The following is a 24188-nucleotide window of genomic DNA, read 5'->3' as shown; positions in this document are numbered from 1 at the left end:
TCACTCACACGTGGGTACAGAGACTCGGGCAGCTGTTCGTTAGCAGGGAGCTGGATCGCAAATGGATCAGGCAGGACTTGAGCCAGCCACCCTCATCCCAAATGAGAAGAGCAACCCATAGATTTTTTTTTAACTCTTCTGTACTTGTTGATTTTACGATGGGCACATAGAAAAACAGAAAATGCTTTGCTGGATAACATGTTTTTGAACTTCTGCAACAATTGCTTTGGCTTGACTTAAGAAGCCCACATCATGTTTCTCAGTTATGTGTTGGATGTTGCAACAAAAGCCAACTTGCAAAATCTCTTTCAATTCAATTCACATTTCTTTACTTCTGCACCTTTCAAAAAAAGTTTTTTTAAAGATGAACGTAGCACCTTGCATCTAAGAATGTTAAAATAATTAGCAAGTGTCAAGTAAACAAGCTGGAGATCAAAATGGTGCTGTAAGTTTTGCAAGTGTTATTAGAGAAGGAATGTGAGACTGACCTATGATCCAAGTACATGGAAGCGTTTGGAGAAGAAAAAATAACCATTGGTGATGTTAATATGAAGTCACATAGTGGCTAACTGGCAATGTCAATGAATGACATTGATCTCATACCAGGTCTCTTTACTGTTTCCTATTGGCCACAAGAAATACTGATGTCCTTTCTTCAGTTGTGCTCCAGAGAACGACCCAGAAGTCATGTCGAGGATGAGAAATTGGGATCTGCACTCTAGTCCCACCTTTTCTCACTTTTCACTGTGTAAAGCTCTCCAAGATCCTGCCAAAGACACACAAGATAAACAAAAACACAAAACAAGGGGGGAATGCTGGGCCTATGGGAGGTCTCCCATCTCCTTTGTCCCTCTATCCAGTGGAATGACACCCACACTAGGGACTCCAATTTTGCTCTGTGTCTGTTTTGCACGTTAGCAGAATAAATGCTGCTTAACTTTGCAGAGCTACTAAGATTGGCATAGCAATTTCCAGAGCCACTGACATAAGGGTCTGCATTGCCCTAACTATTTGTCTAGAAACCCTCCAGAGCTAAGTAATATCATCTTCTAGCTTCAACTATCTTATCTGGAAGGTTAAGCCTGATAAACCATTACATCAGGCTCTGTTGCCGCAGACTTCCTGTGGCTTGTGCCCATGGAGACACCAGTAAAAAGCAAAGAGGGAAGGAGAGAGAGGTTCCTGCCTGGTCACTATGACTTGGCTAGTTTTCATACAGAAACTTGTGTCCATCCAGTTTTCTCAGAACAGCCAGCCCCATTGAATTCCAGCACAGGGGCCCACTCATTCTTGCCCTGGATTCTGTACCCTCCACTGTGGTTTCCTCAAACCCTGCCCACACTCTGTAAATACTGCCTTTGTTGAACTCTCCTCTAATTCTTCAGGGAGAATGTTGAGTTTCTTTCCTCCCAAGACTCAAAATGACACATATGCGAAATGCCTGCCTACGTAAAGAGACCCAGTCACATGGAGAATGTTTCATGGACTCTTTCATTATGGTGAGCTTTGTATTGCTATGCTTTGGGAGGCTCTGTTTCTTGTCTGGAACAGGAAATGTCCTGCAAAACTGAGATTCTTTCTCAGCATGTGTAGAGTGTTTGGAAGTTGAGTGCACATTGCCTGGCTTCAGTCAGACCAGACAGGATCTCGAAAATGGAAAACAAAACAAAACAGCAACAACAACAAAACCAGAGGCTCTGAGACCACGAATCACTCTTGCCTCTTGGAGGATGGGTGCAGCTTAGCTTCTGGAAAAAACGAATGTACTGGAAGAATCAGTTGGCAAACTGTGGGCATTCTCCCTGGTAAGTGTTAGAAATGCAGATTTTTGACTTGGGGCTTCCAGAATCAGAAAGGCCTGCATCAGACTCCAGCATACTATGTCTTCTCAGGGAATTGTGATTCACACAGACCTTCTGGATCTGCTGGGTCCAAATTATTACCAGAAGTGAACACGAACAACCTAGCAGAATCTGTGTTGACATTGAGCATGAAGTTGCCTAAGAATTCAAGAATAGGTGAATCCATAAATGAAGAGTTTTGTTTGGTGGGAAGAGAGTTTACTTTAGGGGATAAGGCCAGGACTCCTGGCTATGGTTCAGAAAGGGACTCCAGGAACTCTGCAAAGAGTGGAAAGCAGGTGTGAGGCAGCATCCCAACTCTTACAGGGACCGAGTGCTAACTGCATTGGGAAGTGGGAGCATACATACTAGGAAATGAGAAACTCGGGCCTTTTAGGAAGACAGGGCCCCTTCTTAACCTAGGTGTCTGAACCAGTCAAAATCTGGTGTGGAACTCAGAATCAGCACCAGGGAAGCATTCTGAGTGACTTGGTATTTGAGACGTGAGTGCTTGGAGTTTTCTAAGTCCCTCACATGTCACAAATTATAACTAGCCCTAAAGGTCACAATGGACTTATTTCTTCTGAGGAGAACCAAAGTGCTTGGCTGTGGGGAGGAGGTGAGTACCATGGTCCCAGTGTCCCATAGGGCCTGCCCACCACCCCTCCACAGTAGCTTCTGTGTTCCTGGCTGAATTCCAAATTAAGCTGATTGTTTTTCTGACTTAGGTCCCAAGATCTGCAGTTTTCAGTGTCCAATAATTTACTGTGATACTACTATGTGTTTCGTCCTCTGTGTTCTCTGTGCTCAGGCTCCTGGCATATTCTTGTCTCAGCAGCTTTTGCAGAGCTGAGAACAGCAACTTCTAGAAAGCGACATCTCTGGCCTGACCTTCAGGAAGACTGAAGGTTGGTAAAGAGCGGAGAGAAGCTGAAGGCAGGCCACACACACAACCCTCCTGGACAGCAAGACGGTAGAAGGAGCAGTATCCTGCATGAAACCATTTTCCTTATAAAGAAACTGAACAGCAACTGTGTCCTAAATACCAGTCATCCTGGTTCTTTGCATGTGTAAGCCAAGCCACTAACCTTGCTAAGTATAAAGGTGTGTAAACATTTTCTGTTACTCCGCAAATTTATCATGTCCTCTCTATATGCTTTCTTATGAAAAACTATATAGCTGATAAAAATTAAATCTGTCAATTTCATAATCCATAGAATTGATCCATTAATGGCATAGTGAATAACCCCACAATTCCATCTGGATCAGAGATCTTTCTTGGTCCGAGTGAGCTTCTACATATACTCTAGAACATGTAACTATTAAAATATGGGTAATAATTGGGTGGGTCATTTCAGAACATGCCATTTTGCTTACTGGACAGGAATCCATGCCTCATTCCCACCATTGGACATGGGCATATAATCTGAACACAGTCACCAGTCCGCATCATTGTTGCATCATCTTTAATAATATTTATGTCTCCAGGAGAGATCAGAGTAGCACACTGTGACTCCAGAGGCTGTTTCTACAGACTGTCAGGATCCGTGGGCCCTCAGCCTGTGGGAATGGAAACACTGAGGTTCTGAAAATGAGGACTGACAAATGAGCCAGCACAGACAATCCATCTTGGCCTGAGGCATGTTTTTGTATAGTCAATGAGCGCAGAATGTTTGATCTATGCTTCAATTATGAAAGGAAAACTCAAAAAAGAAAATACTCCATGAGCATGGAAATTACAGCACGTTGAAATTTCCTTGTCCCCAGTGTGTTCCTGGGGTGCAGCCCCCCTCATTTGTTTATCCCCTACTGACAGTGGTTGCTGTCCTACCACAATAACCAGAGCTGAGCAGGCAACGAGGAGCCTGCAAAGGCAGAAGTAGTCACCATGTGATCTTGTGCAAAAACACATGACCCATCCTGGTCTGTGAACTTAGACTTTTCACCTTTGCAAGTTTCTGGATGAATACAAGATAACTATAGGAAATTAATAAAGCTATTTGGAAAGCATAGTATTTTATTTGAAGTAAGCAGGGCAAAGTGTGTGCATATGAGGTCAACACAGAATGTTAACTGAAAAGGTTCACAGAAAATGAGTTTATTAGAGTGCTTGCCCTGACAGTAAAGATGGGAGAAAGAACGCCTACATTCTACTTCAGGATTCCTGGATCCAAGTATCTACTCTGGTCCCTAATCTGGCTTCCTGCTAATGCAGATCCTGTGAGGTAGTAGTTATAATCCTAGTAGTTGGGTCCCTGCTACCCTATGGGTGATCTGGATTGAGTTTCTGCTTCTTGGCTTCTGTCTGGCCTACCCCAGTCATTGTGGGCACCTGGAGGGTAAACCAATAGATGACAGTTTGCTCTCTCTTCCAGCCCTTCCTACCACTGCCCCCATCTTGCTCTCTGCATCTCAAATACTTCCTGAAAAGTTTATATTGATGTAATATAAATCCATCATAGTTTTCTGCATAATGTGATTTTCCATGAACTTTTAAAACTTATTAGGGGGAATTTTCATTTTTGAGGATTAACATTTGGTGTGTTTCCTTCCCAGATTTTTTTTCTTATAAATGCTTTCCACCAAATTGGCGTCATGCTATAATTACAGATAAATTCGTACTCCATGCACATAATTATGTTTTATCTTTTATTCATTTAATGATCATGAATATCTATCACAGTAATTTAAATTGTCTGAAAGCATGTTTAGGTGATTGCATAATATGGGAAAGGACACCTTAAGTTCTCAGTTAAACAATACCATTTTCATGAAAGAGCAATGAGGAAAATTATCTTGCCCAGAAAAAAAATCTCTTCCCTGGAGTAGGGATCTGTAAATATCAGGCAGGTAACATAGATGTGATACAGGACAGCCTTGGAAAAACACACTTCCATTTTCTTGAAATGTTTGAAAAATTACGCATCTCATTTTTTTGTTTTTGTGAAATGTATACAATTCAGGTTTCTCAATTAAAGAAAAGCAGTAGTCTAAGTGAGATAATTAATGACAACTGCAGACTGAACTTCATATCAAGATGACCTTAGGGAAGCATGTGGATGGTGGTAAGTTGGATCATTTATTTCTCACTTCCATCGGAGCTCTCTCTGAGTGTCCAGAACTTCTAGATGCTGAAGCATTATCAAAGAGAATTAGACATAACCATTTTTTAAAATCTGTTTTTAAAATCTAACAAAACAAGCTTTTTAAAAAAGTAAACACTTTATAGACTGACTGGATCTATGTACTGATCATTTTCAACTTCTTAAAATATTCGGTAACACTGGATCCCTAGATTCAAGGATCTATTTGAGAACCAGTCATCCTAACTTATCCAAAACTGTTCTCATTTTAAAAGAGAGGTAGAGATGGAAGTTAGCAAAGAAATGGATTTCAAGAGCTAGAGCATTATTTAACATCTGTTGTAGGCTGAGCTGTGCCACAGTGCTGAGCAGTTCTGAAAGGTGGCTCCACAGCAGTGGAGTCAATGAAATAGTTACGAATGTCAGAGCACCGTGTCTTCTTATACGGAGATAACCTAGTACAGCCGATGACCCTGCCCTTTCCTATCACTTTTGTGATGGACACTGTCGATTTCCCTTAGACTCCTTAGGAATAATGAGAATAGAAAGTTAAGATTATACCTAGAAACCATCTTTGCAGATGGTCCTGCATATGATTTGGGCACATCCAGTTGGATATAGTCACACAAGACTTTGGTGCAGAACTGACTCTCTTGGGAAGAGAGGCAGGTTGCCCTTTACTGGTGATGACAGCACCAGCGAAGTATGAACCTTCACTTGGCAGATGAGATGGAACTTTTCTTGAATGTATAGCTTCCTCAGCAGCATGACAGCCATCCTTCAAGGCCTGCTTATCCAATATGGTTTGGGCTTGTTCCTGGTAACTAACTCGGCTAGATCCAGTCCCTCAGATTTCCCAATAATTTGAGAATTAGCTGTTTTCCCTAGTAAATTCCTTTTATGCTACCCTAGTCAGAGGTAATTCTCTCTACAAAAATAAAGCTGATTAATACAATCATATCATCCATCTCAGCTTTCTTGATTTCTGTGATTTTAAAAACTATGTGCACAAGGTGACATAGAAAGCTAATCCTCCACTTAAAAAGCCAGCATCCCATACAGCTCATGTCCCAGCTGCTCCACTTCCCTTCTAGCTCCCTGATTATGGGAAAGCAGTTGAGGATGGACCAAGGGTTTGGGTCCCTGCACCCAATTGGGTGACTCAGAAGTAGCTCCTGGTTCCTGACTTCAGATGGACTTATCTCTGGCCATTGTGGCCACTTGGGGAATGAACCAGCTAATGGAAGAGCTTTATATCTCTCCTTCACTCTCTAATTCTGCCTTTCAAATAAAATAAAACAAAATTTTATAATTAATAAAATAATTGATTAAAACCATTATGATTTTAGAAATAGGTAGTCCCAAATTTCTTCTGCTGTCCACTCTGTTCCATGAGAAAAAGAGAAAGAGTGCAAGAAAGGTTTACACAAGCTGAAAATGATAAACCCTGGACTGTTGGATCCCCAGAAGCCGTTCTATACTTTCTGATTTTTCAGCCTGATGATTGTTGGCTTAATGTCTACCTTCCTTCCTACATTGTAAACTCCATGGAAACAGGAGCCATATTTGTTTTGTCACCACTGTATATGTCATACCTAGCATCCCTCTGTTTTCTCATAGATGCACAACAAGCAATATATTACTACTCACAGCTGTAGAGGCTGGTATAATGAACATCTCAAAGTAGGATGCCAATCTGCCCAATTAATTGTCAATATTTACCAGTTAGAGAGCAACCATTGAGTTGAATATTTTTCTATTATCTCACCCCTCTGTAGAAGAGGTTGTATTACCCTCATTCAAAAACTTCACAAGGAAACCATCTCAAAGGCATTTGGTAAAGTTCAGCTAAAGTTGAAATTTTAGTCACAATTAAGAACTTTGACTTTAAAGTCCATGATGCATTCTCTGTCGCATTCTTCATATTCAGATTTTCCTTCCCAGGGAAACTCTGAATGTCTTCATAGTGACTGGATCATCTAAGTGATTCGAGCATCTACCTGTCCTCCATGACATTTTTCAGTCTGGCATTTGGCTGCTTCTCAGAATGAAAACTCTCTTATGTAGGCTGCTTCAGCTTTCTACTCAGAGACTCACTCCTGGAGGAACAGGGCAGAAGAACACATGCACGTTTAACTAGGGACAGAGGGACAGGTGGTTCTCACCCTGAGAATACCTGGATTCTAGCTAAATTCATCACACCAAAGTTGAGCCATGCAGAAAAGCTTATTTTGTTCAAGGATTCTGCCTGTAGTATAGTCATGACCCACTTGAGAAAACTGTCACAAGCAGCTTAAAAATCAACTTTAAAAAACCAATATAACACAGAAGGATCTTGGTTGATTCTGTTATTTTGTTACTCTTTCATGCACTCACCTAACAAACACGCAAATAATGTCTCGAATACATGTAAGATGCTGTGTTGAAAGTTCATTTAGTTGTAGGAGTTCTCTCTCTCCAGTCATTCCAGGAAAAGGAGGCAGAGTGAACCTCGTTTTGTGGTCAGCATTTGTGTGGGTACGTCTCTGGAGCCCTGAAGCCTGTCTGTGTGAAGTTCATTCTTATGGAAACATTGGGACTGAATTTAGTCATAGAAATACATATAAGGGTACCTCAAAAAGTTCACGGGTGTTTGGAAACAAAAAAAATTTGTTTTGGTGCAAAAATAATTGAAATTAGTGCATCTGATGAATCTTGGAAAAGTTTGTGAAAAGTGCATATTACAAAAAATCTATACATGGGTTTCAAAGTTTTCTTACACTAAATGTAGTCACCTTTTAAACTCATGTTTCCATTACCTCCAATTGGATGTGGCTTGCAAGTATTATCATGGATATGTTAAATGTCCTTTAACTATATGCAAAGCGACACTAGTTGAAAAGCAGGCTCGGGGCCAGAGTTGGCAGGCTAACCCTCCATCTGCTAGCACTGGAATCCCATATGATGTATGTTCATATTCTGAATGTTCCCCTTCTGATCCAGATCCTTGATTATGGCCTAGGAAAGCAGAAACAGATGGCTCAAGTACTGAGAACCCTGCCACCAAGAGGGAGAACAGGAAAAATATCCTGACCCCCAACTTTGGATCAACTCAGCTCTGACTATTGTGGCTACTAGAGGAGTGAACCAGCAGATGGAAGATGCCTCACTGTCTTTCTTTTTTTCTCTGTTGAATCTGCCTTTCTTTAAAAAAAATTATTTTACTTATTTTTATTATTGGAATGGCATATTTTACAGAAAGAAGGAGACACCGAAAGATTTTCCAACTGCTGATTCACTCCCAAAGTGACAACAATGGCCGGGGAGCTGAGCAGATCCAAAACCAGGAGCCAGGCGTGTCTTCCAGTTCCCCCTCAGTGGCACAGGGCCCCAAGGATTTGGGACATCCTCTACTTCTTTCCCAGTTGGATAAGAAATGAAACAGCCAGGTCCTAAACTGGAGCATATATTGGATCTTGGAGCTTGTAAGGTGAGGCTTTAGACACTAAACCGTTACACCAGGCCCTAAATCTGCCTTTCAAATAAAAATAACTAAAAAACAGAAAAGCATGGTCACAGAATCTGATAGAAGATCTAATATTTCAAGTATATTTCATTGCATCCTGAGGCTTTTCAATACTAACACCAATTGTATTAACACAATTTTACTTTCCTTTACTTCTGTTCATTAGAGTGCAGGCACTGGTACAAATAAGAAGGGAAGTACCAACTTCCAGCAGATTTTAAGCAAGATTATTTTTACTGGAGCTACCTGAAACAAAGACCAATTTTCTTTGACCTTCTTGCCTGCCACCAGATGGAAGCAAGGAAGCTGGCTGATGATTCATTATAGATCCAAGTCCAGGTGGAGAAGAAACTCCAGCAAAGCATTAAACCTTATTACAATTATACCTGCAAGGGAAAAGTTACTGTGGTGCAAGGTTTATCTGAAAGGTTATAACTCATTCATAAGAAATTAGCTTTGGGCTGCACTGTATAAAGTATAAGTTTCTTGTTCATTAATACTTTAAAATTTGAAAACTTGATCAAGTACTCCTAAATTAAGTGGCTACTAAGTGGCAGAGAATTGGATTTTGATACTTTAAAACTTGCGGCCAAAAGCTTAGAGGATATTTTATTTTCTCCAACATATAGTGTGGAAATTAGAGGCAAATGAGAAATTGGAGGAATCAGTTTAGATCTCAACTGACCCCTACCACACTGACTAAGGGAGATACATCTTAACTCTTTGGGGCTGGTGCCCTATTGTGTGGAACAGTTTGATCATATTTATATCTTCCCAGATTGCGTCAGAAGACCAATTTAAGGTTTCGACTTCTCTTTTCAAGTTCAAACAATGCATTCTTCTCTGGCAGGTGGCCAAATCAGTGTTCCTCCCATCTCTCAGGTGTTTTTGTGGTAACTCAGCATCAGCCCAGCAGATTTCTTAGAAAACAGGAACCGCCTAGACTCCTCTCATTTTTGCATATTCAGAACCAGAAAGGACTTTTTTCCCCTTTGGCTACATCCAAAAAAAGGCTATGAAGTCTGGCTTGCCTTCTATAGCATGTGGCCTGTTTTCTTATTGGAGAAGGGGGACCATTGTTTTCAAGAGAAGAGAGAATAGGAGAGTAGATTCCAAGTGGCCAGTGGCCAGGAGACAATGTCAGATGCAGCAGCAAACAGCATGAGTCAGACACTGAACCATCCAGCAGATCTGGCAGGTCCCCCTTCCCAACCTGGAGAGTCCATGCAGTGGGGACCTCTTTCTTGTCTTCTGTAGAAAAGCAGTAGAATAGATGTGGATTGGAGGAACAACCCCAGACATTGATTTTGGGGAAGACTTTGCAGGCCAAGGGGGTATTTTCAAACTCCTACAATAAAATGGCAAAGTTTCCCATTCAGGAGCGTGTGCTCCTTTGTCTAAATCATTAGTTCACATAATGATCTTCTAATATGAATACACTTGCTCAATGGGAATACAATGTGCAATTTTGTATCTTATTAATACTCTAAGGAGCAATAATAGTCAAAGCTTGGAAAGCTTATTAAGACTAATACCGCAATGTGGTTAACTATGTTACAAAGCATTAGTGAAGAACAAGAGCTGTGTATCCATTCCCAGCTGCTCTTCTGGCAGAGTACATTAATGTACTGCGCGTCATCAGTGCAGAGCTGGCCCCACTGGGCAGCTCTCCCCGCCGTCAAATGAGGCCACATGAAACTGAATCTGAAATAGCCTGGAAATTGCTGAACTATGATACATTTTCTCTTCATGTTTTATATAATTTCTTTGCATAAAGTTTTCAGTGTTGAGTGCCTTATTGCAGACAACAGTTTCAAATTGGTTAATAACAATTTAATTTAATAACTCTTCCTGTATCTCAAAAAAGCATTTTAGATTTCTCCTGCTCATTCAGTGCAGCTGAATACCAGACACCAGACCAAATAAATACCAATAAAGTTGATATTACTGAATCCTCTCATGCTGACACTTTATCAGAAAAACAGAGTGCAGGTCAGACCTTACGATACAGAAGTTGAACTGCTGTTTGCAATGACCACATCCCATGTCAGTGGACCTGGGTTCAAGACTTACTTCCACATACAGCTCACTTTCCAGTGCTGTTCCCCATGAGAAGGAGCAGGTGATGGCTCAGGTGCTTGGATTCCTGCTACACTCGGGGGAGACCCAAATGGAGCTTTCGCTTCCCAGCTTTGTTGTAGATATTCAGGAGTGAATCAGCCAATGAAAGGGTCCTCTTCACGTTCTCCCCAATCTAGCTTTCAAATAAATAAAATTTAGGAATAAAAGAAAATCTTCAATAAATTATCATTAAAAAGAAATTTGTTTTATCCTCTAATTAATTATCCTGATTTCTTTCCTTAATGAGCAACCTATCAACAAATTTTTCAAGCATTTTCTGCTGGAGAACACTGAATAAGATTTGCTTTGTCTTTCCATTTTTTTCTATTAAAGTCAATTTCGCATAATACAAAATGAACTATTATAAAGTGCACAATTCAGTGTCACTGAGTTCATTCACAACATAGTTCAACTAATACCTCTCTCTAGTTCCAAAATATTTCATTACACTCCCACAAAAGAAAGCCCCATGTACATTGAATACTTGCTCCAAACTGGCCCACCACTTTGTTCTTCAGTTTCCAGTAGCCACCAAGGTTTAGTTGCTTTATGGATAATCACAGCAAAATTGAGGAATATTTTTTATGTCTTTTCCCTAGGAACAATTGTAATAAACTGGAGCAACTGATACATAGAGATTATCAGGTCACTCCATTCTGGAAGTCAGCCCTTCAGATCTCCCACCACGTGGAGGCTCCTCCTGACCCCTAGAAAAACCTTGCAGCCTGCTAAAATTGCTGAACAAGAGAGGTTTTTGAGATTTACTCAGTGATGGAAACAACAAGACAAGTTGCCCAGCAGAATCATGCCAGGACAGGAGAAGGTTTTCCAGAATGCGGTATGGTATTTGCTGGGGAGAGACATGTGCAGAAGAAACAGCCACTAGAATCTCTCCTAGAAGAAAGAAAGGAGGAAAGGGAATAAGGGATGCATGGGAGGAGGAAGGGAAGGGGAAGAAAGGAAAGGGGATGGCGGTGGAGAGTGAGGGAGGGAGAAAGGGAGGGGATGGTGGAAGAAGGAAGGAAGGATGGAAGGAAGGAAGGAAGGAAGGAAGGAAGGAAGGAAGGAAGGAAGAGGTGGGATAATTTTTAATGGCCTCTAAAAGATGTATTTATCATAATAAGTCAAGGAGTGTAAGCAATAATGCAATTTGATAGCAAAGATTTGAAACATCCTTTGTCTTCACTAGTGAAACAACTAAAAGTGTTTTCTAAAATACAGCTAACTTGAGGTGATATCATAGCACAGTGCATTAGAATGCTACTTTGTATGACTGCCTCCTGTATCAGAAAGTCTGGAATTCTGTCCTTCCTCTGCTTGTAATCCCATTCCCATTTAACATACCAAAGAAAGCAGTGAAAAATGGTCCAGATACCTGGGCTGCTGATGCCCATGCAGGAGATTCAGATGGAGTTTCTGTTTCCTGACTTTGGCCCGGTCCAGCCCTAGCAACTGTGGCCCTTTAGGGAATGAACCAGCTGATGGAAGGTCTCTGTGCTCATCTCTCCACCTCCCTCCTCTCTTGCTGTCATTTTAGCTTTCAAATAAATGGATAAATAAGTTTTATTTTATAAAAAGTACACAGTAAGCCCAGCCTCTTTTAATGTGAGATGGCAGCATCTGACATATGTTTGCCCTGGGGACCAGTGTCCCACAGGTAAGAGAATTTTCAAATCCAAGCAATCTAGAAAGAATTTTAGGGCTTCTTTTTAAAAATACATGTTGTTGTTATTATCATTATTAATTTTATTGGAAAGACAGATTTACAGAGAGAAGAAGAGACAGAAAGAAAAATTTTCCCTCTTCTGGTTCATTACCGAAATGGTCACAATGGCCAGAGATGCGCCAATCTGAAGCCAGGAGTCAGGAGATTGCTTCAGGTCTTCCATAGGGGTATAGGGTCTCAAGGTTTTGGGCCGTCCTGACTGCTTTTGCAAGCCCCACACAGGGAGCTGGATGGGAAGTGGAGCAGCTAGGATACTAACTGGGATCCCAGTGGATGGAAGGTGAGGATTTAGCCAGTAGACTATCACGCCATGCACAGGGCTTCTTCTTTCTCTTAAAAACAAACAAACCTAATTTCCCCGAAATGTGACTTCTACTTAGAAAATAAAAACACAGATGCTCAGCAATGATTATTCAGTAATAGGGCAGTAAGTTGGCAAGCCAATACTGAATTAATAGTAGATGGATTGATCGGCAGCTGGAAGTACTAGATAGATGATAGATATTACTAGTGAGAACAAGGGTAGGTGTTAAATGTCTTTGTCTTACATGATGTTCAGGATGTTTCCTAAAGACATCCTGAATGGACAGTACTTCTGATCACACTGTGTGTCTGAAATCCTCCATCCTGTAGCTGTCACCATACAGTACTCCAGAAATGCGAGGCTGTGCTTTGCTCTGGGAGCATGGACTTCTGCTACGAAAGCTACAATTGCTTCATTAAGTGACAAAACATCTTAATACTGAGCTCTGCTTCATTGTAAATATTGTGGCATGCCACTCACAAGACAAGCAAAGAATTTTCAGGACGAAGGTGAAAAGGTTCATGGGAGATAATGCTTGGGAAGAAGGGAGGAGGCAAAGGAAAGACTGCACAGGGAATGAGCAGAGATAGTGATGAAGTCAGAGCATTGCGCTGCACTGGGAGAATTTCGGGGATGTTTTTGAAGTGATGGGAGAGGAGCGAGCCTGCTCAGCTTCAACTCCACGTCTGCTCCTGTATGCATCTGTGTCTTGTGTGCTGGCTCAGAAAGGGCAGTTCCGCCTAGTATCATCACCCAGAGAATTCCTGGACACCAACCGGTGGGCAGGGGCATGTAGTACAGCAAGATCTGTCTGACTGCTCTTTTTTTTTTTTTTACATTTTATTATTATTATGATGATGATGATGATGCAGTTCCATAGGCTCCTGGCATTTCCCTTATCCCCTCGCCAACTCCCCCCCCCCACCTAGTTCCTCTATATCATTACTAAAATATAGTTCTTCATACACAGTCAGATGTCCATCATTGTGGGCATGGACAATGGCAGAGAGTCCAGAATTCTATTGTCAGATATAGCAAACAGTTTCACTGTAAGGCCATCTTTGTCTGGAAGTAGAAATGCATACCATACTGCATCCTCACATCTGGATGCTAGTCTCCATTTCACAGTTACTGTACATACCCTTAAATGAAAAGTCATAATACAAAATCAACAATAGAAAGAAAAGTAGAAATTTACAATGCCATGAAGTTAAATGACATGTCACTAGATATGACAGCCTCCATTACACAGCTACTATACATCCCCTTAAATGAAAAGCCAAGAAACAAAATCAACATCAGGGAGAAAAAAGAAATTAACAACACCATGAAGTTAAATAACATGCTACTAAATGACTAATATGTAGCTGAAGAAATGAAAATCAAGAACCTTCTTGCAGAAAATGATGCTACTGCATGATCTATGGGTCATTGAATAATTTAATTAGAAGAAGGTGTTTTGAAGAGATGAAACTAACAGAAAACAAAAAAACCCATTCGATATAGTTTCCACTGATTTTTGTTGGTGAAGTGTATCTCTTCCAGACAACAAATAGATAGGTTTTGTTTTTTTTAAATCCAGTCTACTAATCTATGATTGATCTTAAGCCATTTACATTCAGAATTAAATATACATGGGTGATACTTTGGTCCTGTCATTTTAGGAATGGACTGTTCATTGGTTTAGTCTTCTGTTGTCATTTTACTGGGATGTTCTTCACATTTGTGTTTGGTTTTGGTAGGTGCTATTCCTCTTCTCTGTAAAGAGAACATCTTGAAGTATCATTTGTAGGGCAGGTTTGGAACAGACAAATTCTTTTAGCTTTTCTTTACTGCGGAATAATTTTATTTCATTTTCAAAGACAAAAGAAAGCTTTGCTGAATATGTTATCCTAGGCTGACATTTTTTTTTCTTTTAGAATCTGGAATATGTCACTCCATTCTCTTCTGGCCTGTAGAGTTTCCTATGAGAGATCTCCTGTGAGTTTCATTGGCATTCTTTCATATGTCAATTGACTTTTTTTCCCGTGCACATTTAAGGATCTTTTCCTTATATTCAATTGAAGAGAGCTTAATTATCATGCATGTCTTGGTGAAGATCGCTTTTGATCAAGCCTGTTGGGAGTTCTGTGCCCCTTCTGATTCTTGTTTCCCAATTCTTTCTCCAGATATGGAATTTTTCCTTTATATTTCATTAATACATTTGCAAACTCAGCTTCTCTTTCGGCACCTTCTGGGACTCCCATAACTTATATTTGACCTCTTACTAGTGGCTTTTCAATTCTTGAATACTTTTTTTGGCCCTGATCCAGCTTTTTTGTTTGTTTCCCCCTGTTGACAGAAAATATCTTCCAATTCTGAGATTCTTTCTTCTGCTGCTTCATTCTATTTTGCAGTCTCTCTCCACTGTACTTTTAATTGCTCTACGGTGTATCTTAATTTCTGATATATCACCCTTGATCTTGGCTTTATTGCTCCTTAAATTCTGTGAACTCCTGTATGTGCTTCTCATTGTCGATCATAAGCTTAAATGAGTTTTTTAAATGAATTCTGTGTCTCCCCTGTTTTTTCCTCGATGTCTTCCACAGTGACTCTGAGATTGGCATCGAGTTATGCTCCTTTGCAGGGGAGTTTTTCAGTAATATCATTGTGCCTCTGTCGCTCTTTTGCTCTTGGTCATTGTACTTCTGTTAGCACAGTCTTCTCTTTGGCAGGTTTCTACTGTGTCCACCCACAGTCTACAATGGATTTTACTTGTTGCAATTGGGGACACCATTCTTTGATTGCACCATTTGTGCCAAAACAATCTCAACGAGTCCAGGTCTGGTTCTATGTTAGCTTTCCACCGCGTCTCAGTAGCCCAACTCCGTGGCTCACTACGCTCCTCCACCTCCTGTGATACCATCTGAGCTGCACCATTGTCTCTGCCACCTTTCTTCTCACGTCCGTTGGAGCAGGGCCCAGCTTAGAGAGACACCAAGTGTCCCTATACACAAGGTTGGTTGTGGACTGATCTTCCTGAACCTGTTAGATGTGAGATTCTGTTCCACATGGACCTATTTTGACCCATACGATGCACAGTCAGTATTATTTTTCTCCTGCAGGACCATGCAATCTTATGGAACTCAGTGAGTTCTCCTGAGCTCAACACATGTGCGGTTCACTGTTGTCCCCTGCAGTCCTAAAGCTGTTGCAAAGTGTACAAAATGGCGCCTGATGTACCACTGCTAGAGTTCTTGATCTGCTGGCTGTCAGATATGAGGGCTACCCAGACCTGTCTTGGGTGGAAGCTGTGAAATGCCCCGTTCCTGCACTTCACTGAGTCAGAAATGAGTTCACTCCCAGTTAAGCATATGTTCAGTCCTTTCCCTTGCCTTTGCCTCCTTACACAAAATGGTGCCTAATTCAGCTCTTAGGGGGCTGACTGGGCTATGAAATCCACGCTGTTCTCACACTGCCTGTCTGGAATCTGCTGCTCTGTCTCTGCTCCTGGTCAAATCAAACGGACCAGCAGGACAGACAGTTCTTTGTTTGGGTTCACCTCCCAAGCTCCCAGTGAAACTCCCCTCCCACCTGGTTGCTGGTGGAGTTCCAGTTGCTGGTGGAGTTCAGATCGCTGTTAGCTGAATACTGCGGGAATATCAGCTACTGCAACACCACACTGCTGTGCCCGCTGCTTTCCTGTGTTTGTCAGTCTCCAGGCACCCCTCTGCTGTTGTTCTGTCCTTTCCTATTTCCTGGAATGTGTCCTCTCTTCTTCATCCTGATTAAATGTTTTTCAGTCCGTTTAAATGTGTCTCTACCCTATTCCACCATCTTGATTCTCCTCCTGCCTGCTCTTTAATTCTGGGGCTTCCCTTGTCTCCAGCCTCAGTAATTGGCCATAGAGTGCTCTGTCTGCATTAGAGTCAATTTGGGCCTACTCCTGAAAGACTGGCCCAAAAGAAAAATTAGGAAGCAGAATGGGGTCAATCTGTAAATCTACCTAGTGAAAAGGAGAGGTGGAAGGTGGGAGATCAGAGGGCCAGAGAAGGGCTCTGGCTGCTCCGGGTCTGAGCAGCATCCAAAAGAAAATGGAGAGGTGAGAGAGAACATGAAGCAAGCATGTGAGGACACTCATTCAAGACACGACGCCTTCTGAAACCTTCTTAGGATGAAGCTGACATCACAACTTTCCGTGGTGCTCTCTGTACTATATTGAAGAGATAATTCTGCCCTCATTTTAACTTTTATTACAACCATTCAGTGTTAGTACCATTGTCCTACGTCACCATCTTATATCTGATTTCCTGAAGTTGAGAAGAAGAAAGGACAGTGGGGATAGAGCTATTGCAGTCTGGCATGGTCTTGCCCTGATTTCTGGAACACTTCTGTGGTGACATAATGTATTCCCCTGATGAACATGTGAAATTTACTCCAGGACCCCTTTCAATATCCTCAGATGTTCATGAAATTTCTTTCACAAAATGACATACAAGTGTATGTCATTCATAAAATTTTCATATGAGTGTAACCTACTCTTCCATTACAGTAATCAATGAACCCTAAATTAGAATACCTACTACAATGTAAATGCTATGTAAACAGCTGTTATGTGGCAGTGGATAGAAAATACTGGCAAGGGAAAAAGGTTTGTACATGCTCAGACCAGATATCCCTCTTTTTATGTATTTTTTGATTCGCAATATGCTAATTCATGGACAGTTGTAGAGCCAAATGTACGGAGGACTAATATTGAAGAAAAAAGAAAACTATCCCTAAATCCATCCTGTTAGCTTCTGAAACCAATAGTTTGTTGTGCAATTTCATGAAATTTGATTTAGGGATAAGACAAATTTCTACCAATCAGTATAGGATTGTAGCTATTAAGTATTTATAAGTGTTTATTTATTTAAAGGGCAGAATTATAGAGAAGGAGATTCAAAGACAGAGGGGGAGAGAAAAGTCTTCCATCTGTTGGTCCACTGTCCAGATAGATAGCCAAAGCAAGGGGATGGGAGCTTCCTCCAAAACTCCCACATGGGTATAGGGGTCCAAGTGCTTGAGCCATCTTCTGCTGCTTTCCCAGGCACATTAGCAGGGAGTTGGATTGGGAGTGAAGCATCCAGGTCTCAAAGCAGTGCACATATGAGATGCTGATGCTACAGTGTCTTAACATAATGTGTTACAGTGCAGCATTCAATTCTTAAAGTTTGTGCAATATATGACCTACATAAAGTTTCATATAACTTTTGTAATTTTATCCTGACTCCACTTTGTTGAAAGGTAACTTACAGTATTAAGATCAAAAAACAAAACAAAACCAAACCAGAAAAAGATTATTCTCAAAACAAAAACATCATTGGGCTTAGGTTAGTCCCCAATGTGCTAATGTTCGCAGAATTCCTTTAATTTGCCACTGAAAAGACTACCACTGTTTACTTGTTGCCATGATGCTGAGTCTCATGTGTTAACATCATAGTCCTCAAGGTACAAAGCAATTGCCTTTCTATTTAGCCCTTTGGAGTCCAGCATCTAAATGGACACTGTGATTGATTTGTATCCATTTTTGTACCCATTCTTCACAGATGTGGGCCTGAAGCTGAACATAGGAAGTCCATTTCTCTCCCACTGATTGATAAAAAATGGAATGACTTCAACACTTCAACACTGCACTGGACTCTCTCCATATGGGCTGGAAAGAAGTGCAGAGCTATGCTCTCATTAAAAAAAAAAGCCTATCTTTCTCTCCCTGGTGAAAGCAAACACAAGTTGTTTTGGCAGCTGGTGTTAGCTGGTGCCTCATCAAGTTATGATTGCCATACTCAAATTAGGATTATTCAAGAGTGATTTAATCAAGGCGCCATTTAGAAGGCCAGAACTTGGTGTGGTGGAAGCACACAGGGAAAAGTAGACCTTAGACTCAAGAACATAAAAGCTGATGTCACACTTGTACCCCAGGGCACAAGGAGCAAGGCTGCCAGAGCAAAGAAGAGAGCCATGCAGAGAGACCACTTTGAGAGGAGCTATGAAACGGTGTGTGGTCTTACAGGGAGGAGGCTAACTTTGTTCTTTTCTCTCTGCTCAGGTTTCCATCGGATCTGCATTTATGGAATCCAATGAAGACAGAGCATAGGTGTGGTATTTCTATCATCCATCCAAGTCACAGAGCAGTAGAATAAGGAAGAGAGTGACTGAAAGGAACAACTGAAAAACATCTAAAATAGCTGCAGGCAATGTCTGTCTAAGTCAAAAGCTGATGCTGAGGAAGTTAGAGCAGAGACAAGTAGCTTGGTGACTGATGACAAGCAACCTTAATTTGCCTTAGCTTGAATTTTCTGCTGTGCAAGCAAAAAAAGTTTCCATATTATTTATTTGAAATCAGAAAATGGTAGAAACACATACACACACACACACACAGAGAATGAATCTTCCACTCATTCTCCAAATATTTGCAACAAATCAGGGTTGGGTCAGGCTGAAACCTGGCTCTATCCAGGTGTTCCCCAAGTCGTTTCAGGATGAGACAAAGCTGCTTGCAGGAAGCTGGGATTGGAAACAGAGCCACAACTCGAATCCAGGCACGCAGACATGGGCTATGGACCTTCCAGCAGTGTCGTGACTACTGCACCAAACATCCACTCCAAACTCCTGAGACCAGCTCAACTCAGAGGGTCTACCATCTGCAATAAACTACTTTTTTAAAAAAAGAAAATGGCAAGTGGTGATGCATTAGTGAATTGTGAAGTCATATTTGCAGGTAACACATGCACTTTTCAACAATGAAATAGAAAATAACAGGGCCCGGAGGCATGGTCTAGCGGCTAAAGTCCTCACCTTGAACATGCATGGATCCCATTTGGGCGCCAGTTCTAATCCTGGCAGCTCCACTTCCCATCCAGCTCCCTGCTTGTGGCCTGAAAAAGCAGTTAAGGATGGCCCAATGTCCGTGTGGGAGACCTGGAAGAAGTCCATGGATCCTGGCTTCGGTACAGCACTGGCCGCTGCGGTCACTTGGGGAGTGAATCACTGGACAGAAGATATTTCTCTCCGTCACTCCTTCTCTCTATATATCTGACTTTTCCAATACAAATGAAAAAATAAAAGATAAAAAACAGCAATAATAAAGAAAGTAACATAAATAATAGGTTAGAATATATGAAAGACCATCATGCCAAAAAATGAATCAGCATGTTTTTTCTGAAACTCTTGTTTCAGTTTTGTGAACGCATACAAGAAACTGCAGTTCTCTCTGTAGTGATGAAATAAACTCCCAAAGTGGCACCACTGTCTATGCAAACAAATGTGCCACTCTTATTTTCTGATGTGAGTTCCAAACCTTATGCAAACAGTAATTGATTTTTTTTTCATCCTAATTCTAACATTTTCTTCTAAGAGAGAGCTGGGCATTTTCATCACAGGACCCTTAGCTAACTTCTGCCATTCATGCTTGTTACCCTAGGAGGTACCAGAAGCACTTTCATGACAGTTCTTACAAAAACAAGCAACTCCATGACATTTTCTTGTGAGACACTGAGCAGAGGTTTCTTTTCTTTTATTATTTGCTTATTTATTTGAAACTCTAAGTGTCACAGAGAAGGGAGAGATATAGAGATATTTTTTATCCACTGGATCACTCCCCAAATGCCCGTAACAGCCAAGAGAAGGCAAGATGAAGCAAGGAGCTAAGAGCCCCATGTAGATCTCCCAAGAACCTCATGCGTCAGTAACCCAAATATTTGGACCATCATTGGCTGCCTCCCAGATGCACTGGCATGAAACTGGATTGGAAGTGCAGAGTGAGGAGACTGAAACCAGCATCCTGATGCAGGATGTAGGCATCCCAATAAGCAGCTCAATCCATTGTGCATAATGCTCACCCCTTTGGCAGAATTTTGGAATTTTGCATCTGAGAATTTTCCAAAATTGGCCTCACTTTTGACCTCGCTTTCAGACAATGACCCTGTTATTTCATGACAAAGAGCCTGCATCCTTGAAATCATTCTGGACACCTCTAATTACAGAACCTCAAAATGAGCTCAAGAATGCAGGCTCCTATTTTTGTGCTATAATTTACTTATCTGAGATGTAGATACTAAGGAACAGACAGAAAGGACTTTGATTTGCTGAGTCACTCCCCAGATGCCCTTAGCAGCCAGGGATGGTCTGGGACAGGTGCTGGGAGTTGGAGACACAATCTTGGTCTTCTATGTGGGTAACAGTGACCTAAGTACTTGAGCCAGGGTCTGCATTGGTAGAAAGCTGAAATTAGGAGCTGGAGCCAGGGATCAAATCCAGACATTCCAATAGGAGAAGCAGACTTCTTACCCCGTCGCTGAAACACCTGCTCTTTTTGGGCTTTTTCTTATATTTTCATTGTGACCTCTTTAGTCCATTGGCTTTTCTTTTTAACCAGTAGTCTTGTCACTTCAAGGCTACAGAAAGATCAATGAAGCATATTATCCCTACTTAGTTACTTTGAAGACAAGAAAGATTTCACAACCAAAGGGATTTTTGCAATTCTCACTGTTAACTAGGAAGAAACCCTTGCCTACATTCTCCTCTTTCTCTGCCTGCAGATATTAATTGATGCCTTTTCAATCAGAAGCTGCCTTCATTCCAAATGCCTGTTAGAGGGGGAACTGAATTACTATGGCTGGCTAAGATCTGTGAAATCCTTACCCTACTGCCAGCCTGGAAAATGGAAGATCTGAACAAAGCTAGACTTCTGTTGGTTTGCAAGGAGGAAATCAACGGTGCTTTTCATGATACCTCTCATTCTACTAGCAAAATTGTACCCTGCAGCAGCGCTGGCTGAGCGATTTTTGTCATGTGAGCTCATTGAGAAGGTTCTTGGGAAAATAAGTGGCCAGTGTGCTTTTTCCACACCAAGTCAAAGGAAAGGAAATGAAGTAGCAGAGACAAGCAATTTGACACTCTTAAGCCCCTTTGCTGCGACAAGAGATTTTAGAGAATTTCTATGCCAAATGTCTGCTGAGGTGAGACTAGTGACATGCAGTCTTCTAATTGTTCAGGTTCATGAGTTAATCAGAATAGCTAGTCAAGGACTTTGCAATTTTGTTGTAATTTTCTGCACATCCATATTCCACAGAATGTTAGCAAGTCTAGTGGCCTGGAGTGTATCCATGTAAGAATCTATGTTAGCCCTTATAAGGACTAAATTAGTTAACATTCACCTAGATATGCCCCTCAGCTAGAACATTTCATCATTTAGAATCAAATACAACAAAGTTGTGAAAATACTCACAACTTCAGAGTGAAAATCTTGCCTAAATCTTACAGGAAGTAATTCCTTGGATAATCATTGTGATGCATTGGGTTAAGTCACCTTGAGTTACCTACATCCTGTATTAGAGTGCTGGGTTAAGTCCTGACTTCTTTGCATTCAAATCAGCTCCTGCTACTGCATCAGGGAGCCAGCAAATGATGGTTCAAGTACTTGGATCTCTGTCCCCCACTTGAAAGACTGGACTAGGGGCCTTGGCTTCTGGCTTCAGTATGACCAGGTCCTGACTATTGCCGGCATTTGGGGAGTTACTCTATGAAAGACCTCTGTCTATCTTCTGTTTTTCTCACTCTCTTTATCTCTCTCTAATCTGTCTTTCTGTCACTCTGCCTTTCAGATAAATAATTAAGCAAATAAATGCATAAACATTTAAAAAGGAAGCTAGTGCTTATGTTTTTTTGATGGATAAAGTGCTTTTATCAAAAATGAACACTCCTGACTTCCTCCAAGTTTCTCTAAATCGTTGAAATTACCAGTTCAATTTTGTAACCTAAATATAGCTTTCTAGCAGGTATCCCTGGGATGCCCAAAACTCTGAAATTGCAATGGAAGACTGACTATTAGCATAACTCAATTAATGTTTGACCTTGCCTTTGACTGAGAAGTTCACACTGACAGACATCATTATGTAGTGATAGCAGCCAGCAGATGTAGGTCACTTACTCTGGGGGATGTTGCACTAGACATTTTCCAGACATGTTCTCATTTCATTCTCACAACTTGTCTGGTAAGCAGGTATTGTCTCAGAAATTTTACACAGGGTAACTTCTTAGGTAGAATGAGTAACTGTTCCATGGTTATTTTTATCTTGAATTTGAAAATAATTTATCTTTAATTGTCAAGTATTTTAAGGCATTATATAAAGCTGTTACATGGAATCAAATACCATATATTTTCTGAATTCCATAAAGCCAAAAGCTATGAGTCACTTAATTCGTGTTAACTATTTAAGAGTTCTTGAGTTACAAAAAATAGGAAACATACTGTGGGTAATGCAATACTGAAGCATCTCCTGTGAGGAATAGCTCACAGGATACAACATGAACAATTGGGTCATTAAGAAGAAGAAGAAATAGGACAATTCCCAGCATTTGGTTAGCAAAACTATGTGGACAATCTCTTCAAAAAAGCACAATAGAGATGATCAATGCTATTATTTCCTGTTGACAGAATGCACAATGTGAACATGGCAGTTTGGATCTGTTTGGCTTAGCTGGGATCACACATTCCACTGTTTTCCAAGACAGAACAGTGATCCTGACTGTAGGAAAAAAATAGGGGCGCAGTGGTTCCATTAGGAAAGCATGCTTCTGTGGCCAGAAGATAAAGAGTGGGTGTTGGAGTGGCCCAAGTACCAGTACTACCCTCAGATTCTTTCTTCTTAACCTTGTGCAGTGAAAGACCTTGCTGAAGATTTTTGGAACCTCATCTGCTGGCCTTTCTTATGCTTTCTTAGCAGCCAGACTGTGCAATCAACCAAACATGGGATCACTGAGCTTTTTCAGTTCCCAGTGCAATTACGGATGTGTGAACTTCCTATTTCTAAGAGACTAACATCAGAAAATTAACATTATTGCTCCTATATGTGTCATCAGGTGGTTTCATGGGTAGTTTACTGCTTTTTTATTAGCCCTAGAAACCAAAACAACCTATAGTTTAAAGTTTCCAGGTTCATTTTGAATTGATGTTTCCTTTTTTTCATAGACTGCCCATGATTTCAATGAAGCCATCTGAAACCACATAAAGAGATAATTTAGATTAAAACATTTTGCTTGTTAAGATAGAGGTATGCTTCAAACTGTTAAGTAGCCCTGTGGAAGTCCCTTTGATACTTTAAAATTCACCCACCAGTACCTTTATGCCTTGATGCTATAGGGTGTATTATTTTTAAGCACCATAAAAATCAAGCATCTTTCCTCTTATAATCCTGGTAGATGCCATCAAATAACTAAGTTGGAAGCAGAAGGAAATGAAAGAGGGAAGAAAGGGAGTGAAAAAAGGAATACTTAAGAATTATTTTCACTATGATTTATTAAGCCCACAGAACACAGGGTGGGTCAAAGTCTACATAAACAGACTCAATTAATGACAAAGGTAATTGCTGCTGGAAATAAATTAAGGAAATAAAAGCATAAAGGGAAAATGGAGCATGCCATTGCTCAACAGAACAAATTCTCACAGTGCTGTATGGGAGAATTAAATAGGTATCCCGTTGCTATTTTCAAAAGAGCTTCTAAGGTTCAGTTAAATGCACTGAGTGAAAAGTAAAAGATATTGGTCTATATTTAGACTGTGGGGGTCTCAACCCTGGCTCTACTGTTG

The 24188-nt window shown here is 40.9% G+C and overlaps 1 long non-coding RNA gene across 1 annotated transcript; it reads left to right on the top strand.

Moving 5' to 3' along the window:
* Positions 1–351: 351 nt before the first annotated feature.
* On the top strand, positions 352–3048 carry LOC121146166. The gene is made up of 2 exons (XR_005882152.1): positions 352–1805; positions 2653–3048. It is a non-coding gene; the product is annotated as an uncharacterized LOC121146166 (long non-coding RNA).
* The last annotated feature ends 21140 nt before the right edge of the window (positions 3049–24188 follow it).

This window comes from Ochotona curzoniae, unplaced genomic scaffold, assembly GCF_017591425.1.
Source record: "Ochotona curzoniae isolate NIBS_2020 unplaced genomic scaffold, NIBS_Ocur_1.0 scaffold_3890, whole genome shotgun sequence".
Lineage (NCBI taxonomy): Eukaryota > Metazoa > Chordata > Mammalia > Lagomorpha > Ochotonidae > Ochotona > Ochotona curzoniae.
Note: the sequence above shows the minus strand (reverse complement) of the source record. Positions and strands in the feature narration are given on the sequence as shown.